Raw genomic sequence first — 16,775 nt, 5'->3', positions numbered from 1 at the left:
TTCTGCTCAGCTTCTAGACTATTCCAGCTCGCCCACGTCGCCGCCTCCCGAGCCTCCTGTCTTTACCTCCAGCCCCCGTTTCTCCTGTGCAGTGCTCCCAAGCAGCACTACCACTCTTCCAGAAGGCACTGTGGCCTCGAACTTGGCGTTGTAGCAGAGGAACGAACTAGGGCGCGAGACTGGCACCTGCCCTCTGTTACTGAGACCCCTCCAATAGAGCCGCAGCCGGCAGCTTGGCGTTTGCAGTGTTGTACTTGGGGGAAGGAGGTCAGAAGAGGGGGCCGGGCCGAAGTCGTGGACACCAGCCGTGGGCGTGGAGAAGTCACTGTTCCTTGTGTGTGGCTGCTCCCGGTTGACCGTCTCGGGCTTGGCGCTGCGCTGTCTAACTTGCCTTTGCTCCGCTCTGTCGTCGAGTCCCTCCACCTTCCAAGAAACCTACACGGTCTTCTTCACTGCGGAGCTGGCCTTCTTCAGGAGAACAGACCCCAGCCCGCCCCGGCCCCCCAGGCGGCGCTTCCCCTACCCTCAGGCCCGCCGCTGCCCCGTGGACCTTCGCCCCTTACCCAGCGCACCTTCCCCTCTCCACTCTTGCTTCAACCTCTCCTGCTACCGGCTGGTTTCCCTCAAGCAAGCGAACACATTCAATTCTGTCCCACCTGAACCACACAACACCTTTCATCTCACCCCCTTGTTAGTTCCACCAGTTTTCCTCCTGCCCACCGCAGCCAAGAGTTAGAAAGGTCGTCTGACCCCGCCTGTATTCCCCTCCTGCTGCTCCCACCTCAGTCCCTGGCAGCCTGGCTTCGACATTCACCCCATAGGGAAAATACTCTCATCAAGGTCATCTAGGGCCCCCGAGGGGCTAAGTCTCATCCATGAATTTTGGTCTTTATTTTCTTCCCGTCTGTGTGGTCCTGCTTTGATCCCGCCTAGAGACTGCATTGGGTTTCAGGCTGTCCCTCTGGCCGGTGCATCCGGGCTCCTCCACCCAGGGGTCCGAGGAGCCTTCCCCACAGCACAGCCTCTCAACCTACACACGTTCCTGACGGGCTGACTGCATCCTCCATACTCTGCCCACTCAGCTCAGACCGTGCCCACCGCGGATCCCCGGCCCAGCCCATCCTACTGACCACCACCGTCCCCAGACACACTGCCCCCACGGTGCCGCAGGTGTCTGGAATTCACCTTGCCAAGGATTGAGCTCGTGCCCCGTGCCACCCTCACACCTTCTACCTGCTCCTTTCTCAGTTCTTTCTCTGGAATAAGGGCCCCTAATTTTCCAAACCAGGACGGTGGGAGTTATGCCAGATTCCATTTTCTTACAAACCCCAACAGTTACTGCATCCCATTGGGTCCGTTTCCTGAGTATGTGTCCTGTTCTTCCCGTGGCCTCTGCCACTGCTGTGGTCTTAGATTACTAATACAGAGCTGGATTTCAGAGGCCTCCGGACGGTTTCCACTGCCTGCTGTCTCATTTCAGTGCGCTTGCACAATGCTGCCACTGCGATAATACAAATCCAGCCACATCACTGTCCCCATCATCTACAAACCCCGGGCCTGGTCCTTCTGGTGGGGTTGGCATAAAATCTCCCCTTCTTAGGGCTTACCCCATCCCTCCTACCACTCTCAGTTCCTGAACAGGCTGGTCGGGTGCATGTGCTGCTTGTGTCTTGGGAATACCCGGGGACTCTCTTTCCTGGGTCAACCCCCCTAGTTATCCTTCCAGCCTCAAGCTGGGCCTCACTGCCTCCCTCACATTGGGGGTTAGGCCACACCTTCTCAAGCTCTAAGGGAGCACCAGAGTCTCCGCTGGTCTCACCCATCACCTTGCATTGTGATGGTTTAACTGTGTCCTCAAAACTCCACCAGACTGTGGACTCCTTGAGGGCCGAGGCTGAGCCTGTCCTTGTACCTGCTGCACCAGTACCTGGTTCAGTGCCTGACCCAGAGGAGATGCTCTGGGAATATTTGTCAAGGGAATGAATGACGTCATGAAAGCGAAAGATAACTCCAGCTCAAAGTGTGAATTCTCATCAAAGGAATTTCATGACCACACGTAAAAAATATTTGTTCAATATAGTACTTTTCAATAAATATTCTTACTGATAATAAAAATACATTTTAAAAATGCAATGAATTACTTTTCTAGACATAGGCAGAAGCAAACATACAGTGTCAGACTCCATTCTGAGCTAGGTTAAAAGTTAGAAGTTTTGTGGAAGGAGACAGTTTAGCACAGTTTCCACAGCTCACATCTTGTGAGCTGTGTAAACACATATATTCACATGTGGTAATATCAACCCAGCATGCGCTATGACTAGTGGGGCAGTCAGAAGGTAAGATTTTTTTTTTTTTTTTTTGAGACGGAGTCTGGCTCTGTTGCCCAGGCTGGAGTGCCATGGCATGATCTCAGCTCACTGCAACCTCTGCCTCCCAGCTTCAAGGGCTTCTCATGCCTCAGCCTCCCGAGTAGCTGGGATTATAGGCACCTGCCGACACACCCAGCTAATTTTTTGTATTTTTAGTAGAGACGGGGTTTCACGATGTTGGCCAGACTGGTGTCGAACTCCTGACCTTAAGTGATCCAGCCGCCTCGGCCTCCCAAAGAGCTGGGATTATAGACCTGAGCCACTGCGCCTGGCCAGAAAATGTATGTATCTATGCTTTTTTTTGAAAAAAGCATAGAGTAGTGGGATTTTTATAAGGATTTGCCAACTTTTTTTAATGTCAAGATTTCTATAAAATGTTGGACAGCAGGGGACAAAATAAATCCCTTGAAAACTTATAAAGGGAGAATTATGATAGAACCTAGAAGTCACATTTTTAAGGAAGTCTGATATTTAGTTTCCCTAAAAATATAGCAAAAGATTTCCACTTGTTCAGATTTAGCAATCAGTGTTAAAGATAAATTCTATATTTGAAATTTAAGAAGGATTAGGTAAACAGATGTGATGAAAAACGTACCAAAATATACCCAGGAATATATATAATGATATAGCACACTTATAATGATAATGTGTGTGCTATAAAACTGCTTCTAGTTATGGAGTGATTGCTGGCACTGGGTTAAATCCTTTCCACGGAACAATTTACTTGGTATTTGCCCTAAAAGGTGGGAACTATTGTCATCATCATTTTACAGAGACTGAGAGGCTGAGTAAGAAGAGTATCTGGGACACAGACCCTTGCAGCCTGGCTGCAACATTTGCCCTATTACCTGCATTGTGTGCCACAACACATTGCCAACACTCTAAAACATAAAAGCACTTTCCTTATACAGTGACGAGACGAGACATTTCTCATGAAAAATGCAAAGCCAATCTTAGCCTATTTTCAGGTAGGAATTCAACACACCTTAAAAAAAATTTTAACCCAATCACCTGACCTTTTTCTAGTCTGGTCTGGGAAACCGATTCTCATTTGTGTTTAGAACCATTGGATCAGCATCAGGTGTACCAGCTGGCCACCTGGAGCAGTGGGAGCAGGGCTGGTGGGGAGGGTAGCAAAAGCAGAGTGGCGCCCGCTGCCAGTGTGAGCGTCTGTTGCTAGGCAACTGCAGCAGCAGCATTGCGCTCCCCGGCAACACACCCACCTGCGGGGACCCAGGACTGCCCTGGGAGCCGCGGGCAGAGGGTCCAGGCTGACTGCGCCAGAGCCAGGAAGAGAAGGTCCTGGTCACCTCATGGAGAATTTGAAAGGCACAAAAGTAAAACAGTTGTTTCCTCACTCTTGTTGAAGTTTAAGACATACAGGATGTCTCAGAAGTCTTTTTCTTTCTTTTTTTTTTTTTTTTAATTTAAGACTTTTATTTTTTTCACACCCCAGTAGGCCTGGGTGGTTGATTTTCCTTGCCCCCCTATCCATCCCCAGTACCCCTACCCTTCACAACGAGAACATTTGCTGTTGCTTTTTGGCTCAGAGAGCACCTAGGCTTAGGTAGCTGACTTGTAGTGGGTCAGTGAGCAGGCATCGATCCATGTGGGCATGCGGTACTGGCTCAGCCACTCCACCCTGCCTGGGTAGTGGCATTCAAGCCTCAAGGGCAGGAATAGACTTCTTTGGCTTTAGGATACTGAAGGGAAATTTCTGGCCCACATTTGCTGTCATTGCGTCTTCAACCTGATGTTCAACATATTCCTGTAACATCTTAAACCAGGCATTCTTATTCCACCCCTGAAGGCTTCTTTTGTTCCCCGGAGAATCTCTTCAGGATATCAGATTGGAGTCCTCAAATGTCTCTTTCAGGAGCTGTTTCTCCACCTCATCTTTGGAGTTCTCATTTCTGGTGGCAGAGACATGTAACAGGAAGAAGATCGATAATGCAGAAACCAGACTCTCAGTTCAAGGCTGTGGGCAGCGTGGGCAGTTCGATCTGCGCTGAGAACATCAAACAAATAGAGCTCCTTCAGAGGCCTCTCTCTCCTCGGCCTCATGAAAATATATGTAACCCTGCAGTTCATCTGATCTCTGTCCAGAGAAGATCATCATGCTATCTGTGTTCTTCCAAATCTACTTGGAAATTAAATACTTACCTACTTAAGTGCAAACTGTTGTAATGTCCTAAGTTTCCAAGGAAAATATGACTTCATCCAGAGCCTGAGTGCCTTCCTCAGAGTTCAAGAGGGTTTCATGATGTTCACTTCCAATACGATCTGCCACTCTTCCAGCAACCAATAAATCAGGGCTGCCCTCCATGCCAGTCACAAATGTCTGGGGAGTGTATTTTGTACTGCGTCTCCTTCAGCTGCTTCACCTGGGTGGCAGCAACCAAGCCAGAGTCCAAGCCCCTGATAAAATGGAGCCTATCCTTCTGTCTGTCGTCAAAATTGTCTTTCTCCTTTTTCTCCCTCTCCTTCTTCTTCTTTCTTCTTTTTAGAGACAGGGTCTCACTCTGCTGCCAGGCTTGAGTGCAGTGGCACAATCATGGCTCACTGTAGCCTCAACCTCCTGAGCTGGAGGGATCCTCTTGCCTTGGCCTCCCAAGTAGCTGGGACTACATGCACGTGCCACCACTCCTGGGTAATTTTTAAATTTTCTGTAGAGACAGGGTCTTGCTATGTTGCCCAAGCTGGTCTTAAACTCCTGGGCTCAAGTGATCCTTCCACCTTGGCCTCCCAAAGTGCTGGGATTACAGGTGTGAGCCCCTGCACCCGGCCTTAAATTCTTCTTAATATCATTGTTAAAAAGGAACCGAAGCTTGCTCTTCAAAGTTTCTGTCTCTAAACCTGAGAAGAGCTTCTCCACATTGTTACAGAGGGCATGCAGAGGTTGTGCCTACAGTGATGATATTTAACCATTTCCACAGATGCAACTTTGCCATTTGCCTTTAAATCCAAAACTTCATAGTGTCCCAGAAGAAAAGGCTCCACTTTTAAAAGGGGAGTCGTGGAGTGCTCCAATGGAACAAGAACTTCAGCTTCTGAACACACAACCAAAACTCATCTTCTGTTATGGCTTTAAACAAAACCCAACTCCCTAGGTATCTCTGCCCAAGAACACTTTCTTACTGGCAGTATCTAGCAAAGTAATTGCAAACACATCATCCAACATACAAACTGTTTGCTCAATCCCTCTTTGTCGTAAAGATGACGATTATCTCACCATTCACATAGGTCTGGTGTTCAAATTTAAAATGGTGTTGCATCTTTTTTTGTGGTTGTAGCTTTCACTATTGTAACAGGGCTACAAATACGGATATTTCTTCACTCAAATTGGCTGCATTCCAAATAGCTGATCAACCACTGCAAACTGGTGAAATCCAAAGAAGCAGTTGGTGTGTCCATTGGCATTCTCAAAACGAAATGCATGTGAACAGAAAGGCAGTCGTTGCTGCCAAAGAGGGCCCAAATGCCATACATGGTGCAGTGAAGCCATGGGCTCTAAGTGATTTATTCAAACGTGATGGAAGAGACTAGGCACCAGCGGGTCAGGTTGGAGGGGACAGCCGGGGCCAGGGCTGCAGAAGGCATCTCAGAAGTCTTAGCGCATTCGAAAATGTAATTATTTAAATTTCTTTTATACTTAGTTTTGTAAATTTTGAATAATAATTTAAAAACTTGGTTTCTTTCAGTCCTTCTGATTGAAGATGGCAAATGTTGAAAAAAAAGTCACCTGTTCTCTGGTTAGCTGAGCTCAAGTCCCCAATAGCAGTAAGAAGGAAATTTGTTTCCCATTATAAGGAGCCCCCCAAGCCCCGCAGAAATTTAATTAACAACTGGATGAAAGGATGAAAAAATTCAAGGCAGCTGTTTCAGTTCACAACAGGCCAAGATCCAGGAGATGCTGATCAAGTTTGAAAACCGACTAGATGTATGTATAGCACAAGATGGTGGATACATTAAATTTTAATAAAAAAATCAATAGATAGAAAATGTAATAACTGTAGTCTTACATTCTGTAGTCTTTATACTTTAAAGGTTATTAAAGATGAAAACTGCACTAAGACTTCTGGAACAGGTACATCAACAGTTTTAACGCCCATCACAGTGGCTCACACCTGTAGTCCCAGCACTTTGGGAGACCAAGGAGGGGTAGATTGCCTGAGCTCCGGAGTTTGAAACCAGCCTGGGCAACATGGCGAAACCCCAATTCTACAAAAATTACAAAAGTTAGCCGGGCATGGTGGTGGCATGCACCTGTAGTCCCAGCTACTTGGAAGGCTGAGGCAGGAGGATTGCTGGAGCCCAGGAGATCGAGGCTGCAGTGAGTCATGTTTGCATCAGTGCACTCCAGCCTGGGTGACAGAGCGAGACTTTGTCTCTGAGGAACAAAACAGTTTACGAAAGGTGAATGGTCACTAAATTCTATGCACTAACAATGCTCCAAGAAGCCGACAGCTATAGCCCGAGAGTTGCAAACAACTGGGTGGTGCCGGAGTTGTGGCCACTGAGTGACCCGTGTGCACACAGCCCTCAGCTGGGGATCCCTTCGGGACATTTTAAACAACTTGCTGTTGTTTTATCTCTCTTTTTTTTCTTAGTATCTTGGTGGAAATAACCTGAGTAGATGATCATTCATTTTTAGCAGCAGAGATCATTCTGTGACCTAATTATAATACACTTAAAAAACATCATGATAAAAATTTTAACAATTTTTAGAGAAAAGCAGGGAAACATTTTTCCATTTTCCTTTTCTGTACATAATAATCTGTGATCAAATATTTTAGAATGTATTGAAATAATTTATCTTCTATTTTTCTTACCCCTATAACCAAAGTAATATTAAGGAGCTTTTAGAAGTGTCATCTGTAAAGGAGAATAACACATTCTTCTTTAACTCACAGCTTTAAAAACCAAAATAACACTGAATCAGTAGGAAAAGTAGGTTACATGTCTCTGACTTCACCCCTTGTCCAAAAATCCAAGACTGAAATATTCCCACTAAAGCACTGGACTCAGTGGCACAGATAGGAGTTTAATTACTGTGTTAGAAGGTGGAAAGGCCATTGAATATGTTAAACAAAACCAAACAAAAGCGTATCCCACAAAGCATAACAAGAGGAACCTGCAAATAGAATGAACTATCAAGGTCTTACAATTCAAAAATATCCCTGAAGACCACCAAACTAGGTCAGGCTGTGAGGCAAGGGCAGGTGTGGGGACGACTGGTGTATTTTAAGAGAAACCACACACATCAAAGTTGCATTTAAAACACATTTTACAAACCAGAAATCAAATAAAGTGCCCAATAATTTGCATTTGAACAGTGAAAATCAGCAATCCCATCTGTTTCAATCTGCTGTTTAACCTCAAATAGCCTAGCAGCATTTTGGACTACAGCACATATTCAAACACATGTTGTTTAGCCAATGTGTTTTAATACCAAAGTGAAGTTTCAAAATCAGTCTAAAAAGCTTTAAAGATGGTGATTTCTTTACCAATTAACAAACATCAGATGAAATAAAATGTAAAAATTTTTCAAGCAAATCTACCATATATGAACAAAGTTTCTTTCTGAAGGAATATTTTATGATAAAAAATAATTTTAGCACTTAGAGACAGTTCTAGATACCCTGACTTTTCTACTTTTCAAATAATTATATTCACAAACATATTTTAGTATAGTGAGTCAGACTCCACAAAGTCCCTTGATATGGAGCAAAAAGACAGAGGAACAATGTAGTCTGCATTTTAAATGCCTAACAGTGGTGTTTTTTTTTTTTTTTGTATTAGTGAGTGCTCCTGTGGAAAATCAAAGGTGTGGTGACATCCACGTGTTAATCCCAGTGTTAACACCTGATTCTGCGTAAATCCTAGCGCCAACACCTGATCTCACGTGGCCCCTAGGCTAACACCTGATTCCATATGAATCCTAGAACTAGCACTGATCCAGTGTTGGAATTCAGTAATGTCTGTCTGTCTGCCTCACACTGTTCTCATATTTTAAGCAAATCAAGTGAGGATATACCATAAGGGAAGATGGTTCGTAGAGTCCGATTTCGTGTCCGCACAAAAAGGAAAGGAAGATTCGAGTAGTTGAACACATGGATATTGCTACCTACAGGCTGTCACCCATAGAGATGTATTCCAGAAAGGATAAGAACACTCTAAGACCAATTTCTTAAGTTTCTGTGCAGTTGAGCAAATAGGACTAGCACAGCGCACTCACTCAGAGGGCAGTGTGCCAGGATGGGTATGAGCCGAGGGCTAGGTGGCGTGGGAGGGACACTGAGGGGTGTGTGAGGGTCCTTGGAATCGGGCAAAGCTTCATCATGGGAGCGGCATCCGAGGCCGGTGTTGAGGAGTGGTGGGGTCGGACCACATGGAGAGAAGGCGCACATTTCAGGTGAGAAGGCATTGCAGAAGGATAGGCAGAGGGAAGGGAACTGGTATCGCCCAGGAGGCAGGTTGGCAGACAATGAAACTCAGCCTCAGAGGTTGGGTGAGCATATGAGCTGCAGAATGCGTGTTCCTGGTATGGAAACTTTTCTTAAGAGGCAGCCCCTCCGCTGGGTGCGGCATAGCGGTTGCTGAACAAGAATGCCAGCAGAGGTCCCTTTCTTTGTTATTCTCTGTCCTTCTCAGTGCATGGGTGAGGGTAACAGTACTCCCCTCATGGGGCTGCGGTGAGGATTAGATGAACTGATTCACTGCATCAAGCTCCCAGTAAGTGGACTGTGGTAATTATGACGATCATTCAATAGGAATAGAACTAATATATATCCATCTTATCCCTCTCCACGAGGCAGCATGCGGACATCCTTGAGGATTTCCTAACTTTTTCTGCTGGGCAGACACATGAACAACGAACTATAGTACGGTCAACAAAGACCCACTGAGGGCCTGTGACACTCAGCTGAGCACAGTGTAAGCTGCTGGCTGGGAACACACAGGTAACAAAGCATACTAGGAACTGTACAAAAATGCACATGTGATGGGCAAATGGGTAAGCAAAACGTGGTGGAGACAGAAAGTAGAATGGTGGTATCCAGGGGCTGGGAAGAGAGGAGAAATGAGGAGTTAGTGTTTAATGGGTACAGAGATTCAGTTTGAGAGGATGAAAAATTTCTGGAGATGGATGGTGGTGAAGATTGCACAATGATGCGAATGTACTTAATGCCACCGTGCTGTACTCTTAAAAATGATTTAAATGGTACATTTTATATTGCATATATTTTACCAAAATAAAAAAGAACAAAATGCACATGTAGAATTTTCAGCACAGCAATTGTGGGAGAGAGTCTCCTGATGACAGCTGAGTGACTTCAATTCCTTGTTCTTAGACACATTTACTGCAATTATACTTTTACACCAGCAGGTGACAACATGGAGCCTGGGGGACAGATGGAGGCTCTGAGGTGCTTTTAAAGCAATGCATGTTCATTCATTCATTCATTCATTCATCATAAAGCATTCTTTGAACACCTACTATACATCTAGCACACTTCCATGCCTTGAGATTATAAGGATAAATAAGACATTGTCCCTGATCCCATTAATTTAATAGTCTAGTTGAGAGGGATGGACCTGCAGTCAAGTTCTCTGAATTCTGTAATGATTACAGTGGGAGCACAGAGGAGTTTGTGTGGTCAATTCTACAAGTGCATAAAAAACATCATTTCATTTTTTTTAGAGAAATTTATGCTAATATTTGTAAGTCACTCTTCATTTTTAAAAGACACTGAAAGGTGATTTATTTTCAGCATCCCATTTGATGATTATAGAATGCACCATATTGCCCACAATTTGGTCCATAGCTTTCACAGGGGTCTGAAAGGGTAGAGTTCTGTTGGATTCCAAAGCCTCCACCCTTTCCCAGATGAACTCTGAGGCCTCTTGCGGATTTTAAAAAACTACACCCTTCTCTCTTCTACTAATTCCAAAAGGAAAAATCAAACAAGCCTACCTCCGTTCCCACTCAGTTAGGCAGATTAATCTGCATATAATGACTGATGAATTAATTATCTCTTTGCCCAGTTGCCTTAGCAACTGGTTTCTTTTAGAATTTGGTTTAGTTACAGAGTTTAAAGCAACAGTATTCCTTGTAATAGAATATCAAATTGTCTATGCAATTAAACATAACATAAACTTTTCTTATCCCAGGTAGGAACTATGAGCCTTTCTCAGAGAAGCTGGAGTGGCTCATCCTAAAACTTGCAGGGCTGTTGACAAAGAAGAAGGGGCACAGAGCTTCATCTTTGTCTATGTTTGCATTGCATGGTTTGCTTTTATTTGTCATTACATAGCAACATTTGATGAATTTAAACTATGGGTAAGTTGAGATTGACATTCAAAAGGGATTCCCTCATTGCACACGAATCCCAAACAAATTTAGATGTATTGTATGGTTGAGCAAATGAAGAAATGTGTTATGTTGTGAATGAGAGCCAGGATTTTCAGAAAGGAAGAGGCAACACACACATATGGAATGAAGAGAGGCAAGAAAGAGGCCTGTGGGGATGGACTGGAATTGCAAGAATTGGTATGAGCTCATGATTTCTAAAATATACATAGACACACTCATGATTCTGTCCACAAATGGGTGTGTGCAAGTGTATTTGTGGGCCTGTGTATGTTTGTCCCTGTGTATCTACATGCATGTATTTCCTACTTCTGTCTGCTGAAATGCCAAGAAGTTAAGGCTCTCCAGTAGCAGCGAGCAGGGACAGTACCCAGATCTTGGTCATCCTTAGAGAAATAGCTAACTGGGGGTGTGGGGTGTGGAGTGGGCAGGGCAGGGTAGCTATGAGCTAAACCTGGAACATTGTTATGTCGGAAAGTAAGGAAGTGCCCAAAAATGCTGGGGGCACACCACTAGCACACAAGAGCTGGATTGAAGGGGCTCTCATTTGGCCAAATCCAGGATGATGTGAGCACCAAAACAGTTAAGTACTGCAACGAATTCTAAGCTACTGAAAATTACAGGCCTGTCAGGTGTCCCTGCCAAACAGACAGATCAATAAATAAATAAATAGAAAAGGGAGGACTCTAGCCAAAGGCAGCTAGTGAATGTGGAAGGAGGGCTGGGACAGGGGACACATCCTTTTCGACCACCGTGGGGAAAAATGGGTAGGGTGGAATTGGCAGCAGATGCTGAACGCAGGGGGAGGTTTTAATGAGGAGCAGGAGGGCTGTATGGTCTTAAAGTGCCTCCCCATAGGGTGCTTATTAGTGGCAAAATAAAAAAAAAAAAAGAGTAACCACACAGTGGAGAAACTGGACACCAAGTTGGGTCATCACAATTGACCCCACCAATGCGGGAGGTGTGGGCATCACAGGTTTCCACAGGTGAGACCCCGGGAAGGACACCACAGAGTGTATGCAGTGTTCTAGCCAGAAAGGTATTTCCTGAATTAAAGTCAGGAGGAAACATCGGGCAAACCTAAAATTAAAAAAAAAAAAGGATAGGGACCTGTATTCTTCACAAATGCCGATATCATAAAGAGTTAAGGAGCGATGCAATACCTCCAATCCTGGAGGGGACAATGCTGGAGAACACATAGAGGGTCCGACCGACGAAACTGCTGTGCAGATGACGACGGGTCAGACACACTTATTGTCTGAATGTCCAATCGAGTGATTTTGAGAACTGTACCATGGGGTCACCTAAGGGAATACCTCACCCCTAGAAACACACACAGACGTCCTTTAGGAGCAAAGGGCCATGATGGCCACAGCAAGCTCTCAGAAGATTGAGTAAGATTCACCTGTCTACACCTCCACCTGCGCACCTACAGAATGTATGCAAATGAGAAGGCACACAGGGAAATGTGAACAAGAGACGAACCTGGGTGAGGGGCATTTAGGAAGCCTTTGAAGTCTTACTCTTGCAACTTTTTTCTAAGTTTGGGATTGTTTCCAAATGAAAAGTTGAAGAATGAGAACAGCCTCAGATGCTCTGTTCTGTAAGAATTTCCCTGAATCTGAGCACCAAGTGCCCCCAGGGATCTAGGTTGCGCAGGACACTCTCTAGGCCCTCACCGGCTCTCGTTCAGTGGGCAAAGGACACCATCATGGTGTTTCTGCTCGTGTACTTCGGTGATGCATTGATCGCATGACATAAGGCAGTAAGATGTTATGACGTCAGGCGGCAAAGAGCAGTGGGCTCCTCCGCAGCACTGAGGTTCTGTGGGCATTGAGTCCCCCAGGTCACTGCCGTCCTGCCTGGCAACCCGCACATCCTCCTCATCCTCGCCCGCTCTGCACAGACTCACACCACACAATTTTCCAATTCTGCCTGGAAGGAGTGGCTCCTCTTTTCCCTGGGGAATAACTGCTTCAAGAGGAAAGGCTTGGCTGGGCGTGGTGGCTCATGCTTCTAATCCCAGCACTCTGGGAGGCCGAGGCAGGCGGATCACTTGAGGCCAGGAGTTCGAGACCAGCCTGGCCAACATGGTGAAACCCTATTTCCAGTGAAAATACAAAAAATTAGCTAGGTGTGGTGGTGGGTGCCTGTAATCCCAACTACTCAACTGAGGCAGGAGAATTGCTTGAATCCGGGAGGTGGAGGTTGCAGTGAGCTGAGATAGGGGAAGCTGGGGCATGTCTGCCTCGGCAGCGAGCTGGTCATGAAGGTGCCATGCTGGGCTCTGCTCACAGAGGTAGGCCATCCTAGGTGACAGCCCTCCCCTCGGGGAACTTGGTGTCCCAGCCAGAGACATTGCTGCCCACAGCAGACCTGGCCTGGCCAATGCATGCTACAAGAAGTTAAGACACAGAAGCCAAGGGCCAGGGGTCCAGTGGCCCAGGCTGTGCTTGGGCAGGAGCCTAAACGCTGGAGGAGGCCTTTGGGGCCTGCTTGGAATAGTGGGACTTTTGGGGTGGATGGTGCAGGCTAAGCTCATGTTGGGAGCCCGGCAGCCAGAGGAGCTAGAAGAGAGAAAGCCTGGAAGCAGGGTCTGTGGGAGGCTTTGATATTAAAAGAGGAAATGCAAGTCAGCCCTTCATCTGCTGAGTGATGAGCTACCAGCAGGTCTGTCAGCCCCAAGTCCACTGCCTTCTGTGAAGCAGAGCCTGGACACTGGGGGTTCTGCCGGCCTGCAGACCCACCCTCTCCGGCCCAGGGGGCTGGCTCTGCAGACAGCCTCCACTGGGTTCCCTGGCCCAGCTCCTGTGGGTGCAGGGGGAATGGCAGGGTGAGGGGAGGAGGTCAGGGTCCTTACCCCGTTCCCCCATGCCAGGCTGAATGCCTTCATCAAGCTCTCTTCAGTAACCTGTTTTGAGGGGATCGTTTGTTTTCTGCCAGATTTCTCACCCAAATGGTTCGGTTCCTCTGGGCTGATATATCCCTGTGCCCGGAACAGGGCTTGGAGAGCAGAGGCATCTGGATTTCAGTCCCCATGGCTACTCTGGTCAGATGACCCTGTGCGGATGGAAACCTGCACTGCTGTGTGGGGTGGCCCTGGCACACTGGCAGGTCTGGGCAGCTCTGATCTGAGAAGGGCTGTGCTTTCAGAAGGAAGGTGAACCAGTGGACTGGAGAGATGGGGAGAGTAGGCAGGAGGGCAGTGACACCCACTGCAGAGACCCCGAGGTGCAGCCAGGGAGGTGAGCGCAACAGACATTCAGAAGAGTGGAAGACAGAAACATTCAGAGAGACTTGGAAGACCTTGGGGGCTGATCAGACTTGAAGGTCAGGGAGAGGGAGATGAGAAAATGCCTTAGGATTCTTAGAATTTGACTAGAAAACAATATACACAATTTAAAGCATTGGTAGGCATTATTGTAATGGAGCAAGCTATTTTCTCTTCTACAAAGATGATTAAAACATGCACAGTAAGCTCATTGTATATATAGTAGTCCTCAGATGGATATTTAACAAAATGTATTTTTTAAAGTTTGAAATACTCCATTTACCCGCATGTGATTGTTACACATTGGATGCTTGTATCAAAATATCTCATGCAACCCATAAATAGATACACCAACTATGCATCCACAAAATTTTAAAAAATTGAAATAATTCCAAGCTCACAGAAAGAATAGTATAAAAATGTTCCACATACTCTTCACCCAGTTACTTCAATTGTTAGCATTTTGCTACATTTGCTTTATCATATACTTTCCCTATCTGTATGTTTTCATATTCGTATTTACGCATTTTTTTCCCTGAACCATTTGAAAGTAAGCTGGAGCCAGTATGCCCTTGTCCATATGTATTTCCTAAGGCTGAGATTCTCTTACATAACTACGAATGTTGCTACAGTCCTATTGACTAATCAACCGTCCATATACAAAGTCTGCTAACAGAACCAAGTGTCCTTTGTAGCAATCTCCCCATCCTTCTTCCAGGGGCTGGCCCAGGATCACACAGCATTTAGCTGTCCTGTTTTTCTTCTAATGCAACTGGAGAATTTACACCCTGCAGTTGACATGGGAAAATGATTGTGAAGGTTGTTCTTCATGAACTAGAGGAAGTTATCGTCACCACCAGCAGCTTCTAAACAGCAAGGCTCAATCTCTCAGACACACCAAACACCTTCTGCAAACAGGGGTTGCAGAAGTCAAGTACAAATCTTTCAAAACAACTGCTGTACAAATGCAGTTTAAAGGTATGTGATACTTTAAATCTTATTTAAAATAAAACTAATACTTCTACATACAAAAAAATAAAACCACAAAGAAGTATCTTTAAAAAATAATAGAGATAGGGTCTTGCTCTGTTGCCCAGGCTGGAACGCAGTGGTGTGATCATAGCTTATTGCAGCCTCTAACACTTGGGTTCAAGTGATCCTCCCAACTTGGCCTCCTGAGTAGCTAAGACTACAGGTGTGTGCCACCACACATGGCTAATTTTTAAATTGTTTGTAGACACAAAGTCTCACTGTGTTGCTCAGGCTGGTCTGGGACTCCTGGCCTCAAGCAATCTTCCCGCCTCAGCCTCCCAAAGTGTTGGAATTACATGTGAACCACCATGCCTGGCCAGAAGTATCTTTAATAAAAGAAGTCTCTCCCTCTGTGGGAAGAAAATAGACTAGATTTGGAGATGTACTGGCATGTTAAGTCCCAGAGTAGGCTGCGGGACAAGACAGAGAGTAGTAAACTCTGCATATCAAATCACTATGTTAATGGATTCTTGCATATGAACAGGGGGAGGGCTCGAAGGCATCCGATAAACAATTGGGACCCAGGAAGGGAGCGTTTCCAGTGTTGCTGTCTGTCCTTTTCCATTCTCTGAAATTTTCACTGTGACCTTGCATTTTTTTCTCCTTCCTTCCTTCCTTCCTTCCTTCCTTCCCTCCCTCCCTCCCTCTCTCCCTCCCTCCCTCCCTCCCTCCTTTCTTTCTCTCTTTCTTCTTTTTTTTGAGACAGGTTCTCACTCTGTGGCAGTGGCACAATCTCGGCTCACTGCGAACTCCTCCACCTCTAGGGCTCAAGTAATCCTCTCAACTCAGCCTCCCAAGTAGCTGCTACTACAGGTGCATGCCACCACACCTGGCCAACTTTTTATAGTTTTAGTAGAGGCGAGGTTTTGCCATGTTGCCCAGTCATGTCTCGAACTCCTGGGCTCAAGTGATTCTCCTGCCTCAGCCTCCTAAAGTGCTAGGATTACAGGTGCGAGCTTCATACCTGGTCACATTCTTTTTAATTAAAGAGACCAATGAGCTACTCTTATTTAAATGATCCATTCCTCATCATCACTCTCTCCATTGAGCTCAACTCACTTATTAATACCACTTATCAATACCTTATCAGGTTGGGCACAGTGGCTTACACCAGTAATCCCAGCACTTTGGAAGGGCAAGATGGGTGGATCACTTGAGGTCAGGAGTTCAAGACCAGCCTGGTCAACATGGTGAAACCCTGTCTCTACCAAAACCACAAAAATTAGACGGGTGTGGTGGTGCGAGCCTGTAGTTCCAGCTACTCGGGAGGTTGAGGCAGGAGAATCACTTGAACCTGGGAGGTGGAGGTTGCAGTGAGCCAAGATCGTGCCATTGCACTATAACCTGGGTGATAAGAGCGAAACTCCATCTCAAAAAAAAAAAAAACTCACAAAAACAATAAACAAAACCTTATCAAATGCCTACCAATCCTCACGTCGGCCTGGTGTTTTCCCTGTGCCCACCTGAGTCCAGCGTTTCTATTTATCTAGGATGCTCTCCTCCCACTTCTCTGCATGTCCATCAAACCGGTTCTATACTTGGTTCAACCACTCCTGCATCAGATAGGTGACGCTGGTCTAAATGCCATTTGCCCTTTAGCTTCCTGCCTGGTTGCTGTGGTTCTCTGAGAATGTCAGTTTTCTCCAGTAGAATAAATCCCCCCAAAGGTTATTTCCTACATGCTCATCAGATCATTGATGCTTACTGAGTGAACTACAGAATGACCCTAGCA

General features: G+C 45.9%; 1 protein-coding gene and 1 pseudogene across 1 annotated transcript in view; both read right to left on the bottom strand.

The window, feature by feature from the left end:
- GNAL (G protein subunit alpha L) overlaps positions 1-16,775 on the bottom strand; it is a 200,266-nt gene that overhangs the window by 131,540 nt on the left and 51,951 nt on the right. The gene's annotated exons all lie outside the window — the stretch shown is intronic.
- On the bottom strand, positions 3,933-5,659 carry LOC129019148 (asparagine synthetase [glutamine-hydrolyzing]-like; annotated as a pseudogene).

Source organism: Pongo pygmaeus, chromosome 17 (assembly GCF_028885625.2).
Source record: "Pongo pygmaeus isolate AG05252 chromosome 17, NHGRI_mPonPyg2-v2.0_pri, whole genome shotgun sequence".
NCBI classification, from domain to species: domain Eukaryota; kingdom Metazoa; phylum Chordata; class Mammalia; order Primates; family Hominidae; genus Pongo; species Pongo pygmaeus.
The sequence above is the reverse complement of the archived record's forward strand: the minus strand, read 5'-3'. Positions and strand labels throughout refer to the sequence as shown.